General features: G+C 43.8%; 1 long non-coding RNA gene across 2 annotated transcripts in view; it reads left to right on the top strand.

Moving 5' to 3' along the window:
* LOC103350973 (uncharacterized) overlaps positions 1-25608 on the top strand; it is a 265690-nt gene that overhangs the window by 178865 nt on the left and 61217 nt on the right. The gene's annotated exons all lie outside the window — the stretch shown is intronic.

Genomic DNA, 25608 nt, shown 5'->3' with positions numbered 1-25608 from the left:
CTTCCCCATTCTATTGTATTGCCACAAATCTCTCTCCTTAGAAACAATCTTTTTAATAAAATTGTTTTAAAATTAAAAATTTTGATTAACATATAATACTTGTACATTTTGATATAGACATCCTTTTTAAATAATTTATTTGAAAGGCAGAGTGATGAGGGAGGGAGAGAGAGAGAGAAAATGTTCCATCTACTGGTTCTCTTCCCAAATGGTTGCAATTGCTGGTACTGCTCCAGGCTGAAGCCAGGAGCCCAGAGCTCCATCCAGGTCTCTTACATGGGTACAGGGGCCCAAGCATCAGGGCCATCCTCTGCTGCCTTCCTAGGTGCGTTGACAGGGAGTTGGCTGGAAAGTAGAGAAGCCAGTATTCCAATAGGTGCTCCAATGTGGAATGCTCAAATTGCAGGTGACAGCCTAGGTCACTGTACCACACCACTGGACCCTGCTATAAATAAACCTCTTAATGGAGAAGCTCTGAGCCAGTGAGAAGCTCAGCAGAGCTTTTAAGACAACCCATTTTCAAAACCTAAGTTGTTTTCACTCTGGATGATTAACTCCTTGTTCTAAGAATTTTAGTAACTTTTATTTTCTCAAATGCTTCTTTGATTATGTGTTCTTCTTGTTCTAAGAGCTTAAACATTACAGGGAAATGTAAGCTTGAGTTCAGAAAAGCCTCCCACAAGATGATTTGTCATGGGCAGAAAAGATGGATGGCTTTGGGTGAGCAGCTGTATACCCTAGAGTTTACTAGGAAGGCCTGGACAGGGAATTCAGAAGAGGATTATATCCCATTCTACCATCTACCCAATTGTGCAACTTGAGTCAAAAGCTTAATTCTGTTTTCTCATCTATAAACTGGGAGCATAACCCAAGTAGGGGTAGAGAGAGAACTAAGTGATTAACTTTTGCAAAGTATCCAACGCACAGTAGACTCTTGGAAAAAGTTTCCGTACTGCTCTCCTCACTTTCTCTTCCTCTCCATCCCTGTCTGTTACAATGCAGAGCTGTGGAGCACAGAAAGAGGGGCTGGGTAGATGAGAAGGCTGCAGTGGAGGCTGGAGCCCAACAAGCATCACGCTCGATTGAGTCATGGAAGTTGGGAAGGAGAGCAAAGGTCCCGCTCAGAAATCCTTGGAGGCTTATGTTTCTCCATTTGCTGGGTGATTCATGATCTTGTGGCTATTTCAGGTTATTGTTAATTGGCCTTTTAGTCTACAAAGCACTCTCACATACCTTATTGCATTTAATTTTCACAATAACCATAGGGCAGTTATTATTTTCTTCATTTTGCAAATGAGCTAAGTAAAGCTCACAATAGTTAAGAAATGAGCTCCCCCAGGGAGGCAGAAGCAGTCTTAAGATGAACCCAGATGATCTTCCTTCTCTGTTGGTGCAGCCCCACTGTTATGTGCTGTCTCCTGTCAACAGTTGTCAAGTTGGTAGCACAATCATGGTTTGCTCATCAAGAGATTCAGTTAGAGGAACTTTTAAAGAGAGACTTCTGGGACTAGAAAAATAAGTAAGGATCGTAGCCCTTGCTACTGCAATAGAACTGTTATTTAGCATAGAAATGAGAAAAGAGCTTTCTGATCAACCCTTTATATCTTTCTGGTTCTCTGGCCTTTAATGCTATCACTCCAGCAATTCCATTCACCCTACTTGATGTGCATCCCTTGACCCTAACACCATGTTGCTGTCACTCACTTGACTTAAGGTCCCATATTTCTGTTCCCCAGTTGAGATTCTAAGGGTCCATCCCTACTGGAGCTCCCTCATGTAACATATGAACTCCTTCTCCCCTTCTCTCCTCATCACACTTGTCTAGCAAAACCCCACCCCTAGTTAAATTTAATTCCTAATCTACATGGCACCTGCCCATACTAGTGAACATGATTGCAGAAGTGCCAATCAGATGAGTAGCCTGGGTTTAAATTAAGGATGACTAACTTCAAGTTTGCTCTCAATGTTGCCTCTCAATTCTACTGTAATTGCCTAGTGCGTTCACTTTCCGTTTGGCCTGTACAGCTATTTCACACCCTCACCACTTTCCTCAAATATTTAATAACTGTCCTTCCATTCACACTCAGAAGGGAAATTCCATGCACTTTACAACCATGTCTGCCCACTTCTCTGCCTTTGTGCTGTGTATTCTACCTTTGATGTACAGACTGCTAGCTAAGGAGAGCTTTTTTATTTTACTATTTGATACTGCAAGTAGCCTGGAGTCCTGATACTCAAAAGTCATCACTCCAGTAATGCTTCCATGTTATTCATTTCTTCCTTTCTAATGTAGCAGTCCCATTAGCATTCAACCATTGCTAGCTCTTTTTCCATCTTACAATAAGATCACCACCTTGACCTCTTATTGCCCTATAGCTTCTTCTCTATTTCTTTGTTCTCCTTTATGGCAATACTCAAAAGAGTCGGTGATGTTCAATGTTACAATTCCTCTTCAATGCACACTCCTGTCTGGTCTGCCTTTCTTTTTCACCAAACCACCCAGACTTCCCTTTTCAGTGTTGCTAATGTTGGCCATGTTCTTAACTTCGGTGGTCAGTTCTCAATCCTCAGTTCTTCGGCCTTCAGAAGTGTTTGACTTCTGACACACCAGTGGCTTCCTCCTCCTTGAAGCATTCACAAGGCTCTTCTGGTACCACACGTTTTTGGGTTTCCTCTGATTCACTCACCTCTCCTTCTCATTCTCCTTTGCTGGTACCTGCTTATTCTCCTGACCTCTAAACACCAAAGAACATCACAGCTCCATCTCAGACTCCTGTATTCATTTCTCTATTTTCACTACTCCAGTGATCTTATCTCATCTCTTTCAACAAGCTGATGACTCTTTGTTATTGGCTGAATTGTGTCTTCTTAAAATGCATGTGTTGAAGCCCTAATCTTCAGTGTGATTATATTTAAAGGGAGGGCCTTTGCATGGGTGATTAAGTTAAAGATGAGACTATTAAGGTGGGTCCTAATCCAATCTGATTAGTGTCCTAAGAAGAGGAAATTTATATACACAAAAGACACCAGGTAATAATAATAGACAGAATTAAAAAGGAGGGAATGTCCAACATGGGAAGCGGGATACACAGCAGACTCATAGAATAACAATTACTTTAAGTAACATTCTGACCTCAGAATCAGCCCTTAAGTCTTCTTGGTCTGGCTGAAAAGCCTGTGAGAGCATTTCAGGCATGGAAAGCCAATTCATTGTGGCAAAAAAAAAAAAAAAGTCCTACATGAAGGATCTCTGTGAGTGAGACCCCAGCAGAAAGAAGTGGCCATCAAAGAAGGAAGTACTTTTCTCTGATGGGAGGAGAGAACTTCCACTTTGCTTATGGCCTTGTCTAAATACTGACAGAATTTGTGGACTCAAAAGGCTTCCATAGCCTTGGCAGCTCACATCAGAAGCCTTGGGTGGTCATACATAAGAGTGGTAATTGTTAAATTAACCACAGGAGTCACTGTGCACTAACTCCCCATGCAGTACCTCTGTCCTCAGTGAGTTGTATTATGATAGTTAACTGCAAAATTAGTTCTCAGTTTGTGTGTGTGTGTGTGTGTGTGTGTGGTTGTGCAAACTGTTGAAATCTTTACAAAGTTGGTCTTCTGTTTACAAAGTTAATTGAAAATGAATCTTAATGGAGAATGGGACTGGGAAGGAGAGAGGGAGAAGGAGGAGGGGTGAGAGTGTGGGTGAGAGGGGGTGTATGGTGGAAAGAAGAATAACTATATTCCTAAAGTTGTATTTATGAAATTTGTATTCCTTAAAAAAATAATTAAAAAAGACACCAGGAATGCATGACCATTTAAGGACACAGCAGGAAGGCAGCTTTGCAAGTCTCAGGGAACGCCAAACCTGCCCGCATCTTGATCTTGGATGTTCAATCTCTGGAACTGTAAGAAAACATGTTTCTGTTGTTTAAAGCACACTACCTGTGGTATTTTGTTATGGCAACCAAAGCAAAGTAACATGCTCCCAAATTCACATCTCTAGCCTAGAACTCTTCCTAGAGCTCCTATATCTAACTGCCTTCTAGCCATCTTAACTTGCATCGTGGATAGGTGTCTTTGGCTTAGCATGATGTTCTCCCCCAAACCTATTACTCCATCAGTCTTCCTCATCCTAGTAAATGATCACTCCATGTTTTTTGATTACCCCCAAAGCTTGGAGTCACCTATGATAAACAGTCTTTCTTTCTCTTCTCATGTTCTATATTGAAACCATAGGCACATATTTCCAACTCTTCCTTAAAATTATACTCAAATATATGTTGTTTGATACCATCATCATGCCACTGCCTTGGTCCATGCTCTATTATCTATCACATGGGATGGTTCAGTAGCCTGCTATCTGTTCTTTTTCTTTCTCAGTCTTTCTCAGTCACCAACTTCTCAGTCTACTTATTACTCTAGGCAGAATTATACTGTGAAAACGTGTTGAGTCACATGACTCCTCATCTCAAAACCATACAATAATTACTCTTCTCTTGCTCAGAATACAAAGTCAAAGTCCTTAAATTCCCCTACTTCTCTGACTTCATCTCCCACTCTCTTCTCTCCCACCCACGTGGCTTCAGAATCCACATTTTCTTCAGATGGGTTTCTCCAACTCCAGCGCCAGGATCTTTGCACTGATTACTTCATTGGCCTCAAATGCTCTTCCCTTTAGTTACCTGTTGCTCCTGCAGGTCTCTGCCTAAGCCGTCTTCTCAGGGAAGTCTCTTCCATGACCACCCCCTCTACCTCTGCCTTGCATTTCTTGACCTGCTTTCCTCCACATATCTAATTCTCTTTGTATCTTGTTTATTCTTTCATTCACTGTCTCTCTGCCTCTGCTAACAGGCAAGCTACACACAGGCACTCGTTGAGGATAAGTTTGATGAAGGCTCTATACTTTCTTAGTAGATTTCAGTGCCTTGAACAGTGTTGGGCTCATTGTGGAACCTCAGTAAACAAATTCAACTCATTTGTGGAATCAATTAGTGAATGAAACTAGTAGAAATCTTGATGGTTGGCCGGCGCTGTGGCTCACTTGGCTAATCCTCCACCTGCGGCACCGGCACCCCAGGTTCTAATCCTGGTTGGGGTGCCGGGTACTAGTCCCGGTTGCTCCTCTGCCAGTCCAGCTCTCTGCTGTGGCCCGGAAGGGCAGTGGAGGATGGCCCAAGTGCTTGGGTCTCTGCACCCACATGGGAGACCGGGAAGAAGTACCCGGCTCCTAGCTTCAGATAGGCGCAGCAACGGCCATAGCGGCCATTAGGGGAATGAACCAATGGAAGGAAGACCTTTCTCTCTGTCTCTCTCTCACTGTCTATAACTCTCTCTCTGTCTCTCTCACTCACTGTCTAACTCTGCCTGTCCAAAAAAAAAAAAAAAAAAAAAAAGTCTTGATGGTTAGGTTGAATAATATAGAATAAATGTAATTAGGAGGAAAGACTTCATGAAGTTCTTGAGTAGAATTTGTTGACATTGGTAACTGCACCAATTCTTTTAATAACTGCTGTTTCTTCTTTCTTTCTTCCACTTAAAGTTTTAGCTGGAAAGTTTCTATTCATTCTTCTGGACATGTCGTGTTCATCTTGCCCTGACTTCTCAAGCTAGGATTAAACCTCAAGTCTTCTATATCCATCAAATGTGTTTCTGCTTTTGTTACAGTACTATGAGTTATTTTTTTAATTATTTACTTTTTTCTATAAGAGAGAGAGAAAGAGAGAGGGAGAGAGAGAGAGAGAGAGAGAGAGATCCTCCATGTGCTGATTCACTCCTCAAATGTCACTATAGTCAGGGCTGGGCCAGGCCAAAGCTGGGAGCTTAAAACTCCATCCAAGTCTCCTATGTGGGTAGAAGGGACTCATCTAATTCCTGGCATGCACATTAACAGAAAGTTGGAATAGGAGTCGAGCAGGACTCAAACCCAGGTGCTTCAATATTGGATGTGAGGTGTCCCAACCACTAGGCAAAATGCTCTCTTCATTGCAGGTTTTTAAATGGCCATTTCCTGTACAAAGCTGTGAGCCCCTTGAGATCAGGGACTGTGATGTCTAGTTTTTAAACCTCATTTGCTAGCATTACACATAGCACATGTACTACCAAGTACTTGATTTCAATAACTTGAAAGTAGGAATTACGGATTCTCTTAAGGTGCACATAAAGAATTTATTGACAGGTTGGTGTTGCAGTGTAGCTGGTAAAGCCACTCCCTGTGATACCAGCATCCCATGTGGCTACTGGTTTGTGTCCTGGCTGTTCCACTTCTATTCTAACTCCCTGTTAATGGCCTGAGGAAAGCAGCAGAGGATGTCCCAAGTGTTTGGGCCCCTGCCACCCATGTGGGAGACCTGGATGAAGCCCCTGGCTCTTGGCTTCAGCCCGGCCCATTCCTGGCCATTGCAGCCATCTGGGAAGTGAACCAGTGCGTGAAAGATCTTTCTCTGTCTTTCCCTCTCTCTCTGTAGCTCTGACTTTCAAATAGAAAAAGATACATATTTTAAAAAATTTATCGCCAAGAAAAATTAGATTGCAGGTCATTAAAAGACTTGTAAATTTGGTTACTGTAGTGATCTGAAGTCTGTGATGCAGTGCAGGGAGTGACAGATGCCAGAATACCACATTTGAACAAGTTTTCTACTAACTCAGAAGAAATAAAGGTAGATTAAGGAAGCTGTAGACCATGAATTTGACAATGTTGGGCTGTAACCTATGATTCTCAGGAAGTTCCTAAGAAAAAAATTTGTATTCAGCAAGAGCCAAGGTGCCCTCACAGAGAGCAAGTTTGAAGGAAATGAGCTTGGTGGCTATGGAGGTGGCCTGGAGGTATTGGGTAAAGTACCTCTTTGCTTGATGCTTGGGGATAAGAAGGAGAAAGAAGGCCTGGATGGAGACAAGTAGAAAAACATGGCAGACAAAGGTGCAGATTAAATTATAGTTCTGTTTGTATCTTATTATGTGACTTTGAGCCAGTTACATATACTCTTGACATACTGGTGTCTTCTTTTATAAAATAGGATTGTGGGTACTTGCCTCTCCCTAAGGACTGCAATGAGGATTGAAACAAGATAATCTAGGCAGAGTTTTTCTTGGGACACATATAAAAAGGAATCAGGGAGTGTGTGTGTGTGTGTGTGTGTGTGTGCCTGTGTGTGTGATGTTTAGTAGAGATTATGGTTGAGGTCCAGTTTGAGGTGCAAACTTTTGCTATTTGATCAATGCATCCATGGGAGACCCAGATGAAACTCCTGGTTCCTGGCTCACTCCAGATGGCCGCAATGGCTGGAGCTAGGCTGAACTGAAGCCAGGAGTTAGGAGCTCCCATTTGAGTTCAAAGGCCCAAAGCACGTGGGCCATCTTCCATTGCTTCCCCAGGCTATCAGCAGAGAGCTAGATAGGAAGAGGAACAGCTGGGACAGAAACCGATGCCCAGTGGGCAGAGGCTTAGCCCACTACACCACACTGCCAGCCCCACAGCTACTCCAAATGGAATTCATGACTCCCGGCTTCAGCGTGGTGTGGCTCCAGCTGTTGAGGCCATTTAGGGAGTGAACCAGAAGATGGGAGATCTCTCTCCCTCTCTTCTTACCTCCCTCACTCTCTTTCTCTTTCTCTCTCTCTCTCTCTCTCTCTCTCTCTGTCACTCTGCCTTTCAAATAAATAAAAGAAATGAATGAAAAACAGTGTATTCCAAAGAAGAAGGAACTTAAAATCAAGTCAAACTGATGTCGTGCCAAGTACAGGGGATTTTTAGTTCCAGAGAAGAAAAAAGATAATGTCAGAACATTGTAGTTATCTTCAAATACAGTATTCACCATGTGGAAGAAGGATTGTTTCTGGGATGACTGGAAGACACTGCTAAGAGAGCCATGTGATGTTAGGATGAGCAATTTGAAACTTGAGGAGGTGCTGAGGTCATCTTGGCAGGAAGTTATCCAATGAGGGGTGCATAGTCATTGGCCAAGGACGTTACAGCGATGTCAGGGGTTATATGGAGCTGAAACAAATGGCCCCTTCTCACTGGGAGATGCTTAGGTCGGACTAGCTGAGGTCATGAGGTTAGTGGTCTGTGGAGTGCCATGATGTCTCTGACCTCCTCAGTGGGCAGGAGTGAAATGTTGGTTGTGTTGACAGAAGAAAAACGAGGGGAGGGCATTTGGCCTAGCTGTTGAGATCCCGGTGGGATGCATCCTACAGCAGAGGACGTGGATTCAGTGCCCTTCTCTGGCTCCCGAACACAGCTTCCTGCTCATGCAGGCCCTGGGAAGCTGTGACGATGGCTCTGTGGATTAGAATCTTGTCAACCACGTGGGAGACCTGGATTGAGGTCCTGAATCCTGGCTTCTGCTCCTGGCTCGTCAGGGGCTGTTGCAGGTATTTGGAGGGGTTGTGGGGGTGGGGTGTGGTGAACAGCAAATGGGAACACATGTGCTCTCTCTGCCTCTCAAATACATAAATAAAACATCTTTAAAAAGAAAAATGGTAACTTTCCCAGAAGCCACTAAAATGTGAATCTAAGTCAAAATTCTTTTCTTGTTCTATGAAGATACTAAAATTTCAAACTTTTTAGTTAAAATATGTGAATAAAGCAAACTCATGAGCTTGATATAAGCCCACAGTTGGCAACATGTCAGTGTGGATAGAGGCCTAGTGGAAGGGATGGTTATCACTACTACCACCCCTCAGCAACCCGGGTACCCCTGAAGGCTTTAGTCAGACGACTCCTGTGCCAATAGAGAGACTACAGCCCTCTATGTAGTGTATGGTTACTTTGTACTATCACTATCTAAATCCTTATCAACCCTACAGATTGAAGGTACCATGAGTTAGGACCATGTGTAAAATAGCTTTGGGTTCCAAAGCTTTTAGCATAGGTCTTTTTTTTTTAAATGATTTATTTATTTGAAAGTCAGAGAAGGAGAGAGAGAGAGAGAGAGAGAGAGAGAGAGAGAGAGAGAGAGAAATCGATCCATCTACTGGCTCACTCCCCAAATGGCTGAATCCAGGAGCCAGGAGCTTCATCAGGGTCTCCCATGAGGGTGCAGGAGCCCAAGAACTTGGGCCATCTTCTGCTGTTTACCCAGGTGCACTAGCAGGGAGCAGGATGGGATGTGGAGCGGCCAGGACATGAATGGGCGCCCATATGGGATGCTGGCATTACAAGTGGTGGCTTAACCCTATGTTATCTCACCAGCCCATAGCATAGGTCTTTAAATAGAGATGGTATCTATAGCATATTTACTGAATCAATTAATAAAAACTTTCTACTAAGTAGTTTCCAAGGAATTAATTATGTTAGTGTTAAACAGTCCAATCCATGATTTGACATCGTGTGTCATGTTTTTCAGTCTTTCCAAGTTCAGCCTACCTGTTGCAATGAATTTTTAGAGTTTAATAATTTGCATTGAAAGGAAAATTAGAGAAAAAATAATTTCCATTTCCAAAGGGAATTAACCCAGTCCAAATGACTTTGTTAAGAGGCTACAATGTGGCAGTAGAGCCAGGCATTTTAGGGATTATACAGATAACTGGAATTTGAAGCCCACTTGTAAGATGCTGTCAGTGTTGTGAGATAAAGTGGGGAAAAATTTGATGGTTGAGGGTGAGAAGACTGAAAAGGACAGGATATTAAATGAGAGAGAACTCAGAATCATTATGGGGGCTGGAGTCCTGGTAAAATCAATGGTTAGTGAATATTTCCTGATAGCACAAATAAATATATAACTCTTAAAAATGGAGAAGTTGAGGGGCCAGCGCTATGGTGTAGCAGATTAAGGCACTGCCTGCAGCGCCATCATCCCTCATGGGTGCAGGTTCAAGACCCAGCTGCTCCACTTCCAATCTAGCTCCCTGCTAATGGCCTGGGAAAAGCAGTGGAGGATGGCCCAAGTTGCTTGGGCCCCTGACCATGTGGGAGACATAGATGAAGCTCTTGGCTCCTGGCTTTGACCTGGTGCAGCCCTGGCTGTTGCAGCCATTTGGGGAATGTACCAGTGGATGAAAGATTTCTCTCTCTCTCTCTCTCTCTCTCTCTCTGCCTCTGCCTGTCTTTCTCTGTAACTCTGCCTTTCAAATAAATAAATAAATCTTTAAAAAATGGAGAAGTTGAATACTTAGTTTTGCTATCTGCTCTGGGGGCAATCTCGTATGCCTCTTGGTGTTACCACTGAAATCTTCAGTGAAGTCCACTCCATAGACATTTGTTGGATGAGAGGCACTTGGGATAACAAAAGGAAAAAGGCCATTTTCCCTTTAGGGATTCACAAAGTGGAATAGCAGGGAGACTGAACGTTTTGCAGAAGCAGCAAATAAGGACCAGAATGACGATTTGAAAACCGATTTCCTCCTGCTTGGTGAAAGGGGATTTGAGCCAATTTTCGCTTAAATCCTAAAGGACTAGGAAACCACAATGAGGTGAGGAACTTGTGGTCAGACAGGCAGCTGCTCTGCTGTTTCACATGGAAAAGAGAAATACAGTTTGAGAAAGCAAGCAGGTGGATGTGGGGTGAGGAACAAACAACAATTCAAAGATACCCACATTTGCTTTGTGTGAATGCAAGACACTGCAGTGCAGTTGATGGCTGGAAGTGATTGGTGACAGCAATTTGTTCTCTGGACAAATGGAATTAGCAATGATGGCAGAATATTTTTGAGGCAGTATCCTTGAGGAAGGTGGAGGCCCGGAAGCTCAGGAATATTTGAGGATATAAGCAAGAGCTTTAGGTTAGAGGTGATAATAGGAGCCATGAAATGGAAGTCTTCAGAAAGACTGATGTGTGAGACCACAATTAAGAGCTGATAGGAAGCCAAAGACAGGGAGGAAGATTAAGCGGAGAGCCAGGTGGAAAGCCCAGAGGTTAAGATAGTGGAAAACTAGGAAGAAGGGACCTTTGATAAATGACAGATCAACATTATCAAATGCAGCGAAGAGAGGATAGGGGACATAGATAAAGGGGAGCTGACTGGATTTATATTAATATAAAATATTTTCATTTGTGTGCAGACACAGGATTCACACATCCTAATCATGGTTGTGTTGTTGGAGTTGCAAGGTATAGAAAATATTTCATTCTTAAACATATTTCTAAAGATTTATAGTCTTAAAGGTAAGGCGAAGGTTGAACCAGCCCAAACATATGCATAGATTGAATAATTATGGCAGTATTTTCATAAGACAACATTCTAGAAAAATGTCTGATAAACTTAAATTCAACTAAAAAATTCAGTTATTCCTTAGAGCTCAGTATAACAAGATATCCCTGGAGACTAAATAGAAGGAATTCAAACGTAATGTCTAAGATATATATATATATATATATATATATATAATATATATATAAAACCTAATTTTTAACACACCCCTGTTCCCCAAATCTAGCCCTTAAAAATCTAGTAGAAAAGTAACTGTATATGTGATTGCTGGTGCTTTGCATAAAAATAACCTCATTCTGATGTCTCCATACTCCTAGCTGTCAATGTTCTTCCCCAGTTTTCCATTGGGAATTCCTCCCTGGGCACCTGCCTCCAAGGGTTTCTCCATCACTGCCTTGTTGCTGTAGCCCTCTTTCCTCTTCAGCTTATCCTCTCATTTCTTCTTTGCTCTTCTCCATTTCTCAGTTCCTGTTTATTTCTCTGCTTCTTACATGCAGAATTTCCAGTTATTTCTCTATTGTACAGATCTTCATCTTCTACCCCTTGAGACGTAGGAAAGCTGTGCAGTAACTGACCAGAGAGAAATGCTTTCTTTCATTATTTGGAAACAGGTCAGCAGTTGCATATCAATTAGAGAAACAGGAAACTAAAGATGAAGCACAAATCCTGTCTTTTCTGTCTGTGATTCTATTGAGTCCCTTCTGTAGATTCACTTGCTGAAGATGTATAGCAGTGACCTTCACAGAGAGGCTAGGAGGCCTTCAATCCATGGAAGAGAATTGACCAAGGATTCCAGACACTGTGCCTGATATCCATTACCATAATCACACCAAGGCCATGCTCTCCACAGGCTTCTCCCAGCCAGTGACTAAGTAAGTATGGCAGGAATACTAGGGTAGATTGGACCCTAGGAGACCCAGGACTCCACCAATGGCTGGCTTTGCTTTGAAGACTTGCTGAACCTTCCCTAGACCACACAACAATCTAGGAAGCTTCTACCCAACCTGTTGTCCTCTCCTCTCCTCTCCTTCCTTGGGATCAGGCCTGCATCACTGTCTGGCAGCTCTCCCAGAATTCCCTGGTCCATTCACCACTTCCTACCCTAGGACTTGCCACTAGTGACATCTTGTTTTCTTGGTGTCTGCTTCTCAGAGGATTTGAACTAACACACAGACCTTAAAGAGTGAAGCATGCAGGGCTGCAGATCCTAAACCTTGGTGCTTTCACTAGCAGTTGGTTCTGCCCACACAACCTACATCAGAACAGTTGAACCGAAGTGATCTTATTTGCAAAAGGAATGGTGGTGGCTGAGCAAGCAAACCTGGTGAAGAGTCACCAAGATTTGTATTGAAACCTGTGATGAGAAAGTCAAATTCTAGAAGACTTTACTGAAACTTTACACTTGACTCCACTCACTTGGCGTAGTATTTCTCTTTCCTACTCACATTTCACACAAGGGATAGGACAGAGTGAATAAGCTTTGATTGGGTAGAGTCTGATTCTCTGATCTCTAACAGAATTATACAACATTGCCTACATATCTGAGAGAAAAGACTGACTCAGTATTACTGTGAAATTGTCCTGACTCAGAGAACAGAAAGTTAGAAATATTTGGTTTTCTGCAAATGATCTATAAAACTATGAGATAAAATTTTTCACTTATCAGATCAGCAAATATTTAAAATATTGATCTCATCCAGTGTTGGTGAGGGGATCCGGAAATAAGCAACTTCTTCATACTTGCTAGGAGTATAAATAGGTAAAAACTTTTAGTAAAGTTAATTTGTCAAGATCTATCAAAATTAGAGAAGGATACAATTTAAGGTTTGAAATCTTTCCTACAGAAACACTTATACATAAAGAGCATAAAGAACCTGTGTACAAGGTTGCTAATTACAGGGTTGCTTGTAATACCAACACAGGTAGCAATCTCTATGGCCAGCAGATAAGACTGTTTGAATAAATTATATTATATCCATACTGTGGAGTATTATGCAACTGTTAACAGGGCTGCCACCAGCTAATAGGCCATTTTTTGTAAATTAGAGAATGTTATCCCTAGGCAAACAAAGCACATGCTAGCACTTGCAGTCTGGTGAATGCAACATGGGCTAGATTTTAACTGCCATTCTTCTGCTTTGCCAGGTACTCCCCTACAATGGGCAATCAGAACAGTATTTAGCAACCCTGGCTGTTAGAATAATAAGAGAGTGTGATATAGAATGACGTGGAAGGCTGTTTACAAAACTGCTAACCTCTCTTTGTCAAGGGAAATCAACAGAAAAAAAGCAAAGAAAGTGGAAGAGTGTGTTAGTTGTCTGTTGCTGCTGCTACATTTCCCTAAACCCTAGTGTCTAAAAACAGCAGATATTTCTTCTGTGACAGCTTCTGCAGGCCATGGTTCCTGGCACAGCTTAACTGGGTCCTCTGACACAGGGTCTCTCACAAGGCTGCCCCCAAGGTGTCTGGCTGGGTGGCTCCAGCAGGGAAAGTCAGCATCCAGACTCATGCAGGTGGCCATTGGCAGGGTTTAGTTCCTTGTCTGCTGTTGCACTGGGGCCTCAGGACCTCGATGACTGTTTGCTGGAGGCAACCACAGTTCCTTTGTCTTCTCCATAAGGTCACTTGCCCCCCACGTGACAGCCAGTTTCCATCAGTGACCCAGTGAGAAGAGCCGCAGAGACAGTGCCAGCACGGTGGAAGTCACAGTCTTCTTACCCGACCTTAGAAGTGACATCCCTCACTTTTGCAGAGTTCATTCTGTAGAAATAAGTCCCATGAGCAAGAATACCAGGAGGTTGGAGGCATTTGGAACCATGTCAGAAGCTGCCTACTGCAGCAGCATTTGCATAGAACTGCAGATATGTAAATAGTTATCTGAGTGAATGGGGGTGGGAGGGTTATTTTGTAATATTTTTTCAAACTGAAAGAAAAGTGGTAAGAATATATCTGTGCACCTAAGTTTAACTAATTGTTTCCATTTTGCTCCATTTCCCTCTGGCAATCTTTTTCTTTTTACATTCGTTCATATATACATGCATATTATTTTTTCTTTCTGAATTATTTGAGAGCTAGCTGGAGATATTGGGTCCTTTTATATATCTCTTTTTTTTAAGATTTATTTATTGATTTGAAAGTCAGAGTTACACAGAGAGAGGAGAGGCAGAGAGAGAGAGGTCTTCCATCCCATGGTTCACTCCCCAGTTGGCCACAACAGCCAGAGCTGCGCTGATCCGAAGCCAGGAGCCAGGAGCTTCCGGGTCTCCCACATGGTTGCAGGGGCCCAAGGGCTTGGGCCATCTACTACTGCATTCCCAGGCCATAGTAGAGAGCTGGATCAGAAGTGGAGCCACCGAGTCTCGAACTGGGGCCCATATGGGTTGCTGGCGCTTCAGGTCAGGGTGTTAACCTGCTGCACCACAGCACCGGCCCCCTCTTTATCTCTTAATATCTCAGTTTATTGTCTGAGAACAAGACAGTCTTTTATACAACCACAGTAAAATATTAAAAGCAGAACATTAAACAATATGATATTAATACAGAATCCATATTGAAATTTCACCGAATTTCCAGGAATTCCTTTATAGCCATCTTTTTTTTCCCCCTTGGTCCAGGATCCCACACAAGATGATGCGTTTCCTTTAGCTGTCACGGCTCTTTAGTCTGATCTAATCGGGAACAGTTTCTGAGCCTTTCTGTGCCTTTCTTGATCTCTACAGGTTTCAGAGCACAGACTATTTGGTAGAGCATCCCTCAAGCAGGGTCTGGTTGGTGTTTCCTCACAATTAGATTTAAGTTTTCCATTTGGGGCAGTAATAGTACAAATGCATTGTTGACAAGGGGTGCATTTAATAAATATGCATGATGAGAATTTGTTTTAATAAGATTTACTTTTGTAGTTGAGACTGAAGATTTTAGTACTAGGAGGAAAGAAACCCCTCTTTCTCCACTATTGCCAATTGCTCTGATCTCTCCCGTAAGTGACAGATACTGCTTTTGGTGTTTACAGTGGATACTGACCAGGGGGCTATTTATTCTCACCATTCTTCTGATCACAGCACTCTCCTGGTTGCTTTAAAGAATAGGCCAGACAGGGGCTGGCAGTCCTCAGTTAGCTAAATAAATACTTTGAAAATGAAGTTTTAACACAGGGAATGACTTAATAATCTTTCATGGCTATCACCTGTGATGTGGATTTCAGCGGGAGCATGTCAGCAAAAATTCAGCTCTAGTTCTCGCCAACGTTACCTGGCCAAGGATAACATTAGAGATTCAGCTAATCTTCAAAGGACAAGGAGAACTTTCTAATTTTAGAACCGGCATTTATTAGGGCTTCAGATGGATGCATGATTGCTCTGAAACACTGCAGCCAGAAGAATAACAACTAAACGTAGGACAGCTTCATTTCCGGCAAGAAGAAATAACACGAGTGGGATTGAAAGAGACGGAAATCCATTAGAGACAGAACCTGAGAATGCACCCCATCCAAAGGTGTGTGGCTCCTCCCTGGTCCTCCGTGGGCTTCTTCATCGTGGCAGTTGATGCACACTTTGTGAAGCCTGACTTTTGCCTTCTGAATTTCCCAGGTAGCCCATGCATTTCAGATAAGCCATGCAATTGGGGAATATCTAATCCCTTGACAGCTTTGGGTTTTTGCAAATGAAAGAGGCGTGGGGGCCCTTTCTGGAACGTTCCCAGGGACATGCAGTGTTTGAACTCATGCTGCGCTCCTTCCACTGCACTGATCCAGGCACCAGCCTTGGAGCAGCCAGGCGCTGGCTGCCCGTCAGGAAAGCGGAATTCTGAGCGTGGACTGCTTGGTTTGGTTGCATACGGTTGGCTGCTGCCTTCTGTCTCGAGAACACAGCACCAGATTTCTGACCTCTTATTGGCTTTGCTTCCCAACATCCTCTTCCTCAGCTGGCACGGTGCATGTTGAGAAGCCGGCACACTCACGTTCCACCCCCTTCTTATTTTGTGATCAGATTCTCTCCCCTTCTCCTTAACCGGAGACTCTGGGGAAGGGATTGTTTTGGCTGGAATTTGACAAGGCACAGGTGGTTTTACCAGCTGCAAGTTCTTTAGTTCTTGTTGGCTGCCCACCAACTCTTGGTCTTTTCACAGTTCTTTCTGTGGTGGTGCAGGAGGGGAGGGGCAGGAAGGGACAGTAGGTCCTTGATGTTGTTGTTCAACATCAGCAGCTGTCTCAGGTTGGCATTGAGTCCAGAGCGTTCTTTGGGAAGGGTTTTGGGATTTTTTTTCCCCCTCTTTTTTTTCCCCCTCTTGAGAGTGGAGAAAGCAAAAGGGAAAAAAAATGACAGTGCCTCCTGCATTTGGTCCATTGGCCTACGGATGCAGGGAAGGTGGCTGCACCTTGCACACATCCCCGTCCGGTTTCCCGCGCTCACATCACCGCCCCTCTTAGCCTCTGGGATTCAGGCTCAAACTTGCTGTTTGCCTCTTCACTCCCCGGCTGGTGGGAGTCCAATGACACCAGCATCGTCTCCGAAAATAACCCTCAGCTCTCAAATGCCTGTTTTTGAGAAAAGAAAAAAGCAACTTAAAACTTGAAAGCGTTTTCCCTTCCTCCTCTGCCTTCCCCGGCATCTTTTTGATAGCAACAATAAAACACTTGAATGTGCTGTTGACCTCTGCGGCCACCCCGTCCACTGCTCTCTTCTCAGGCTTTTTTTTTTATTTTGAAAACATTAATTTGACCCCTTCCCTGAGTACGACTTCAAGCCCCTGCTCAGGTTTCCTCAGACTTTCCTTCCTGTGCGGCTGAGCTTGCAAAGCTTGGTTCTGTGCGCTCCTTGATGTGTGTGGGCCCGGGCCTCCCCCATTAATCCTGACCCACGGGAAAGCAGCCGCCGAAATGGCCCTTTATTGGTTAATTCCTCTCCCCCTTCTTCCTCTGATCCTCCTGTTCATTTCTCCCTGCCGCCTCCCCCCTAATCGCTTCCTCTCTCTCAGCACTAAACAAATACTGCAATCGTCACGCTGGTGTTAGCTGGTCCCAGCCAAGGCTGCCCAGCAGAACTTCCACACGGGCCATCCCTGCTTCTCCAAGTGCTGACGGGCTCGCTCATTCCCTGGTGCAGTGACCTGCTGGTCTCCTGGGATTTTTTGCACCACAACTCCTCCCTGCCCCCTTGCCGTCAGTCGTATGCTGCCCTCACCTGTAACATGATTATTCTACAGCCTCCCCAGCTCTGACTTGCAGAAGAAAGGATGTGAGATGCTCATTCTGGTCAGTCTATGTGTGTTGAGTTGGCCTCTCCCAGTCCAGGATCAGCTTCTCCAGAGGATGTGAGTCTGCAAGTTGTTTAATGATGATTTGCTGAGATTCTACCTCTTTCTGTTTGCTTTGTACACAGAGTGCTTTTCTGAAATCCAAACAGCCTGGAAGGAGGTACAGAAAGACAGTAAGGTGGAGGTGTGGTATGTGTGTTTGGGGGTGATGGGCTGTGGGTGAAAAGTAGAAATACCAGAAGCTGGGAAGGGTGTGAGGAAAGGACATTTTTGCCTCCTGGATTTCCCTGCGGGAAGACACAGTGGTGCTGCTTCCCAGAGTCCCCAAATGTGCTCTCAAACCTAGGCCTACGCATATATTCCAGAGCTGAGTCTAAATGAGTCTTGGATTACCTACTGCTTTGAATTTTCCAAAGCTCTTTTAAAAAAAAAATCTTCGGTCAGAACAACCAGGAATGGGTCTTATTCCATTTGACCACAATCAGTGTTTTCTTAAAAACCATAGTTCTGTTTTATATGCCATTGCAAATTATTCATCCTGCTTAGGGGATGCTGGGTACACCTGTCAGTCCAACAGCGAAAATATATATCTTTCTTCTGTCTCTCTTTGCTTCAAGGGCCCAGCAATGGTAATCTTTAACAATATTCTTTTCCCAATAAGCGCTCACATCCAATCTGAATACTAAATAATGTTGTCATGAGGTTGCATGGGCACTGGTTAAGATCTATGCCCAAACTATAATGAATCTCTCTTCTACATAACTGTTATTGTGGCCAAAATTGGTGAGCAGCCCATCCTCAAGGGAGCAGTGGGAGGAGACCAGAATATTGTGTTGGATTCTGTCCTGGACATATCTTCGGCTAGACTCCTGGAGCAGTTTAAATCAAGGGCTGGGCTGAGCAGGCCTGAACGGCTTCCACATGACAGATTTATGGAGGGAGGCCTAATTAGATCGTGGTAATTTGTAGTATGACAATATCTTTTGCTCAAGATCTCAAAGCAAATTTCCCCTTGATAGGTGGACAAAGCAAAGACTTACACATGTCAAAAGATGGCTCTCAGTGTCATAAAATCAGTCCTTGGGGCAGTCCAGGATATAAGTCACCTTGCATTTGTCAATCTGCAGTTTTGCTACGTGTTCATATCATTTTATCTTATTGGAGCCTTGGAGAATCCTGTGGCATAGGTAGGAAAGTGACCAGTATTTTTTTTTCCAGTTTAGAGAAGGGAAAGGTGGAGGCATTGATTGGTAGGGGAGTTGCCCATGTACACAAAGTCAGCAGAGAGATTGATTTGTTTATATCTTGTGTGGATTGGCAGGGTTTCTGTGGAAATGAAGTGAGGGATACAGGAAAATCTCAGGATACTCAGATTTGCTTCTAGTGACTTGATTGAAAGGAGCACGGCTCAGAAATGCCAGCCGAAGAATAGTAATGGGGGGTTGGGGATTCAGTAGGTCGAAGGTTTGTAATAATTGCAAACCAAAGTGTTAGGACTATGCAGAAGCCTGCAGCTGGGACGTCACAATGCAGCCTTGGCCAAAACACAAAAATACTATTTGCTGTATGTGGCCATGTGAGCACCGTCGTGGCATGTCAGTCATCACAGGTGTAGTGACACCCTGAAAGAACAGGGACAATAGCAGATGTGTGTGTCCTGGCACTCTCCCAGGGCCACCCCCTCTGCAGGACCACGGAGAGGGCCTGACCTGCCAGGCAAGATCATCCATGCCAGCTGACCATCTATTTAATTCACAAGGGAGCCACTTCCTGTTGGTCCCTATCCTTGAAGTTAGGTCAGTGCATGAATTTTGCCTTCAAACAGTTCAGTCCAGTAAGAGGGTGAAAATACATGCCCAAAGAATGAGCAAGGCAGAAGGTGATATCTACAGTAACAAAGGGTTTGCCTTGGTCCCTGGGCCATGCCAGCTTGTGATGGGTGTCATCTAGATCCTTATAAGGATAGACTGACCTGGATTCTTGGTGGTTTCCCTAGGAAGACTGTGCACGTGGCTCATGCTTGTGACTGCCTGCTGGCATCCAGATGATGAGGTGCCCTCCCCTTTTGGTTTCTTGAGATCTGTTACTAAAAAAAAAAAAAAAAAAAAAAAAAAAAAAAAAAACCTTTTTCTCTTTTTTTCCCCTGAAGATCCACTTTTATTTCTTTGAAAAGCAGAGCTAGAGAGAGAGAGAGAGAGAGAGAGAGAAGAAGAAGAAGAAGAAGAAGAAGAAGAAGAAGAAGAAGAAGAAGATACATAGAGAGGGAGAGAGATAGAGGTCTTCCATCTGCTGGTTCACTCCCAAATGGCTGCAACAACTAGGGCTGGAACTGACCAAAACCAAGGGCCAAGAACTTCATCCAGGTCTCCCATGTGGGTGCAGGGGCCCAAGTACTTGGGCCATCTTCTGCTGCTTCCCCAGGTCATTAGCAGGGAGCTGGATGGGAAGTGGAGACTAGAATTGGCACCTGTGTCAGATGCCAGTGCTGCAGGTGGTGTCTTAACCCGCTGTGCCACAACATCAGTCCTGAAACAAATTTTGTTTTGTTTTGTTTTGTTTTTAATACATTATCCCTCTTAGTAGTTTTTTTGTCTGTTCTACTTAATATGACTGGTTTAATTCTGTAATTAATACACAGTTATTCTTAAGTGTTAAAAATTAACTGAAATGTGATCCCTGTTAAACATAAGAGTGGGAATAAGAGAGGGAAGAGATGTATAATTTGGGACATGCTCAAGCTGACTTGCCCCAAATGGTAGAGTTAAAAACATAACAGGGGATTCCAATTCAATCCCATCAGGGTGGCATGTACCAATGCCATCTCACTATTCCAAGTGATCAATTTCAGTTCACAATTGATCATAATGAAAGGACTAAGAGTCAAAGGGAGCACATAAACAAGTCTAGTACCTGCTAACACTAACCGATGGAATAAATAAAGGGGAGAGTGATCCAACATGGGAAGTGAGATACTCAGCAGACTCATAGAATGGCAGATGTCCTAAATAGCACTCTGGCCTCAGAATCAGCCCTAAAGGCATTCAGATCTGGCTGAAAAGCCCATGAGAGTATTTCAGGCATGGAAAGCCAAGACACTCTGGCAAAAGATCTCTGCGAGTGAGATCCCAGTGGAAAGAACAGGTCTTCAAAGAAGGAGGTACCTTTCTCTGAAGGGAGGAGAGAACCTCCACTTTGACTATGACCTTGTCTAAACAAGATAAGAATCGGAGAACTCAGAGGGCTTCCATAGCCTTGGAAACTCATGACTGGAGCATAGGGAGACTACTAATGCCATAGACAGGAGTGTCAATTGGTAAAATCAACAACAGGAGTCACTGTGCACTTACTCCTCATGTAGGATCTCTGTCCTTAATGTGCTGTGTATTGAGATTTAATGCTATAATGAGTACTCAAACAATATATTTCACTTTGTGTTTCTATGGGGGTGCAAACTGTTGAAATCTTTACTTAATGTATACTAAACTGATCTTCTGTAAAAAAAAAAAAAAAAAAAAAAAAAAAAAGAAATTATCAACTCCCAACTTGACTCTCACTGGGATTAAACATGACAATAGGTCTGATCTGATTTCATCATCATTTAAAAAAAATCATCTATTATTTTTCACTTTATGTTTCTGTGTGGGAGCAAACTGTTGAAATCCTTACTTAATGTATACTAAGCTGATCTTCTGTATATTAAGATAATCGAAAATGAATCTTGATGTGAATGGAAGGGGAGAGGGAGTGGGAAAGGGGAGGGTAGTGGGTGGGAGGGACGGTATGTGGGGGAAGCCATTGTAATCCATAAATCGTACTTTGGAAATTTATATGCATTAAATAAAAGTTAAAAAAAAGTATTTTTTATTTATTTATTTGGAAGGCAGAGCAGGAGAGAGAGAAAGAGAGACAGACAGACATATCTTCCATCTGTTGGTTCACTCTCCAAATGGCTGCAACAGCCAGAGCTGGACCAAACTGAAGCCAGGAATTCTATCTGGGTCTCCTATGTGGGTGGCAAGGGCCCAAGAACTTGGACCAGCTTCCACTGCTTTCCCAGGTGCATTAGCAGTGCATTAGATTGGAAGCAGAACAGCTGGGACTCAAACCAGCGCCCACATGGGATGCTGGCGTCACGATCAACAGCTTAATCCACTTTCCACAATGCTGGCCCCTTGAAACAGGCCTCCATCAGCAGTTGGGTGTGTGCTTGTTCTTCTTCCTTCTGTCCGTGTCTCTCCAAATGTCAATACTCTGGCACTTTGGAGATAGCTTCTGATCCTCCTGGTAAACAGTGCTTCATGATCAGATGTGATGGTAGAGAAGTCCCATTTCCTAACACTCTAGCATCCCGAGTGGGTTAGAGCAGACCTTAAACATGGACACATGTTAGCAGATCCAGATACCTTCATTCCTGGAAAATAAACAAGAAGAAATAAAGGCATTTCTTGTTCTCAAGTTCATCATTGGGTCCTCAGCCCAGGCTTGCCCTGCCTCCTCCTTAGAATGGCTCCCCAGGTGGGAGGCAGGTGTGGGGCCCTGCAGAATCTTGCAAGGGTCTCCCTGACTGTGAAGAACATGGATTATGGCAAAAACAAAAAAAAAAACCACAAAATGTGGACTTGGCAGCTTCTCCCAGAGCAGGAGGGGAAGGTGATAGCCTTCTCCCAAGTCAGAAGGAAGGGTGGGTATTGAGTAAATCACAACAAATATGTGATCTGTCCTGTGACGGATATGAAAAATTAAACACGAAGGGAAGTGAAGACAAGGTTTCTCAAATGACAGAGCTGTGGGCAGGGTGAAGGGGAGGCAGCCCGTGCTAAATTTGTGAGAAAAGCAGAGTCTGCAAGAGGACACGGTTTCCGGGTCCAGATGGCCGCTGTGCAGCGTTTGCCTTGCATTCTCTGATCCAACAGACTTTGCTCGAGCTCCTGTGAGTGATGTTAGAACTTGGGGCGCGGGCTCCTGTTTTCTTGCCAGTGCAGGTTGTCACTTCTGTTCAGGGGAAGGAGAGCTCAGAGGGTCCGTGAGCAGAAGCAGCAGCCCGGGCTTCTGGGGAGACAGGAGGATGATTCTCAGGCAGCGGATGCAGCCACGCCATAGGATGGCAGGACCTTGGCTGCCCACGTGGATTCGCATTGTGATTTGGAAGACGAATCGTCCGCTGAGCAGTGTACGAACAGGTGCTGCACATGGCTGGACCTTGGTTCGCCCCGGCTATGTTGGAAGTGAGGTATTCTCCGTCAGCCCTGGGAAGTGGTTAGCTGAGGGTGGGCTCCTGGAAGGCAGTGAGTTATGTATAACATAGAGGACAGTATGAGCGATGTCGCTTACCACATTGGGTCTCACTGTGAACAGCGTATGCTGGACTCCAAGTTGCTGCTATGATAAAGTCATGTGCGACTTGGAGAGGTATCATCATTCCTTTCTCTGTACAGCAGTGCTAAGGATTTTTTTTTTTTTTTTTTGAGGGAATCCCAGGCAAAAGGGAATTCCTCAGAATCCTTTCCTGTCTTGATATTGGAGCCCAAGGGATACCTTTCTAAGGTCAAAGGACTTCAAGGGAAGCAAGAGAGGAAGGGCACAAAAATTGCCTGCCACGGTGTTTTGTTCTTCTTGAGATTTCGAGATAATGTTGCGTGCCCTGTCCCTTTGTTCAGAGATGTCAGCCCTGTGAATCAGAAACAAAGCTCCCTCTTGGTTTTAGTTGTCACTGATGTCTATTTATAGTCGTGGCCGAATGTGACCTCATCCTCTAGGTTTTGCAAGCTCAGCAAAGTGAGGCCAGGTTAGGCTGGCCACAGGTCTCTGAGGAGCACCCCAGATGCTGCAGTGTCTTGTCAGCAATGCCAAGGTTTTTGTCTTTCTGCTGCTTCTCAAATGCCTTTCAGCTCAGCACACCAGAGCGCAAGGTGATGGGAGGAACCATCCTTGAAATCCGAAAGAAAATGGACGGCCCTGCATATGGACAAGAGCTGCTGATTTTTCTCTTTTCCATTCTCCATCCTTTCTTCCTTTCCTCCTTTCCTTTCCTTTGCCTTCCCTTTCACTTTCTCCTTCCTTCCCTCCTTCCTTTCTCTCTTTGTCTGTTTTCCTTTTTTCTTTCTTCTCACCCTCCTTTTTTAAGAATAGAATCAAGGAAGCAGAATTCAGGGAAACAATACAGGTCTGGATAAATCTTGATTGAAAAATTCTTGCAAGGCCAGGTCACTAGGAATTCCTGGGGATTTCAATACTGGGACCCTGGCAGCCCATATAGCTGAGAAAATGATAACTTGCACCTTGGGAGGAACCATGGTGTTCGTGAACTCCACCTAATTTCACAGTCCACTCCTGGGGCTCATTGTCCAGCCAGTCATTGTTTATTAAGTGCCACTGAGACACCACACTGCCTCAGGAGTCAGCTGCTACCCTGTTCCCTGGAGTTTTCCATCCTTAGTTTGAGAAAAGCTGGTTATTGATAAAGATAGTTATCTTTCCTTTAAAAATTTTTATTTTATTTGAGAGAGAGAGAGTGCAAGAGTGAGACAAGAGAGAGGCAGACAGAGAAAACTCCCTTCTGTTGGTTCACTTCCCAAATGCCTGTGACAACCAGGTCTGGGCCAGGCTGAATCTGGGAACCAGGAACTCTGTTCAAGTCTCCCATGTGAGTAGAAGGGACCTTGTACTTGAGCCATCATTTGCTACCTTCCAACAATCACATTAGCAGGAAGCTGGAATCAATAGCAGAGCCAAGCCTCGAACCCTGGCATCGAATATGGGATGTAGCATCTTAACCACTAAGCCAAATGCCCGCCCCAGGAGCTTCATCCTTGAGGAGTGGCCGCATGTCTACGACGTAGTCCTGCTTCTTTGGAGTCAGTGAAAAAATTAACTTCTTAGTTAACAGTCTTACTCAGCTAGTGTTGGCTCTAGAAGTCCCTTCCTTGAAATTTCACTCAATGGATATTAATTCTGCACAACTGAAGTAACATGCCTTCAAGTCTTTGCACTCACAGGACTCAGTTGATTTGATTAATTCAGTTGAAAAAAAATCTGTCTAGACAATTGTTAAAGAAACTCTACTATTGGGTCTGGACCTGTTGCTGTGGCTACACATTAATGTAGCCAGGATGGGTGGCACTGTGTGAGGCCTTGTACAGATGTGGTCCCTGCCCTCCTGTGGCCAGGATGGTGATACTTGTGAGGTGGCCCCAGCCTGCCATTTGACCAATGCATGCTAAAACATAGGGCGCTCAAATAATCTTCCCTCCCACCCAACCCACAAAACTTGGAAACAACACAAGAATGAGGAGGATTCTGCAGTACCTGGGAAAGCCAGAGATACACCTGAAAGAGGGTACATGAGGGGACTTCATAAGATTTGTGGAAAATGGAATTAAAGCCTAAGTAATTTTGGTGTGCAAAATTTGGAAATCCCATGCCTAGTTTCCTGTTTTGCTCTCAGCTTCTACCAGCAAATACCTTATTTAAATTACATGGCATTATAACAAAGATGCACTCCAAAATAAAATAAAACCTGTTTTGAATTTTTGGTGTGTGTTTCAACTTCAGTTTTTCCAATGTGAGGAGCAACTGAGATAAAGATGGGGGGAAAATCAAGGAGTCAAAATGCGCAGCAAGAAAAGTGCGAGATTGAGCTTCCTTTTCCACAATGTCCCTGTAAAGAAAAGCCCCAAGCAGCTTCTCTGGTTACTTTTTTGGTGGGGGGGTGGATAATTACAACAGAAAATTGCATCTGCACTGACAAAGTGTATACCACGCTTCCCAATGTGCTTACAACTTGAGGAGTGATAGTAACCCCCAGCAGGCAGCATGGCAATTTCTCACAGAAATGCTGGCAAAACTTTAAAAGCGGTGTCAGTTACTGGTGCCATATCCTAGGAAAAAGAAATGAGCTAGAGTGTACATCAGGGTGCTCGTCGGTGTCAACTGAGTCTCGATTTTTCTCCTCCGTCCCTTCCAAATCATTTGGCTTTCAACGTTGCATCTGCCGAACTCTGTAGTGGACAACAAACAGTATCCAGCATTTCTCTGGAATTCTGTTTCTTTCCCTTTCCCCCTGCCTCCTGGAAACGTCTACATCTTGAGATAAATCTGGATATTTAACAGGAACTGTGGGAAACCTATTACAGAGAAATATCAATTGCCTAGATGGGGGATGGAATCCATTTTTGAGCATTAGAATATAAATAGCTTAGCAAATATTTGATTCCA

The sequence above is a fragment of the Oryctolagus cuniculus genome, chromosome 13 (genome assembly GCF_051225735.1).
Source record: "Oryctolagus cuniculus isolate XC-2025 breed Fujian yellow rabbit chromosome 13, ASM5122573v1, whole genome shotgun sequence".
Classification (NCBI taxonomy): Eukaryota; Metazoa; Chordata; class Mammalia; order Lagomorpha; family Leporidae; genus Oryctolagus; species Oryctolagus cuniculus.
Note: the sequence above shows the minus strand (reverse complement) of the source record. Positions and strands in the feature narration are given on the sequence as shown.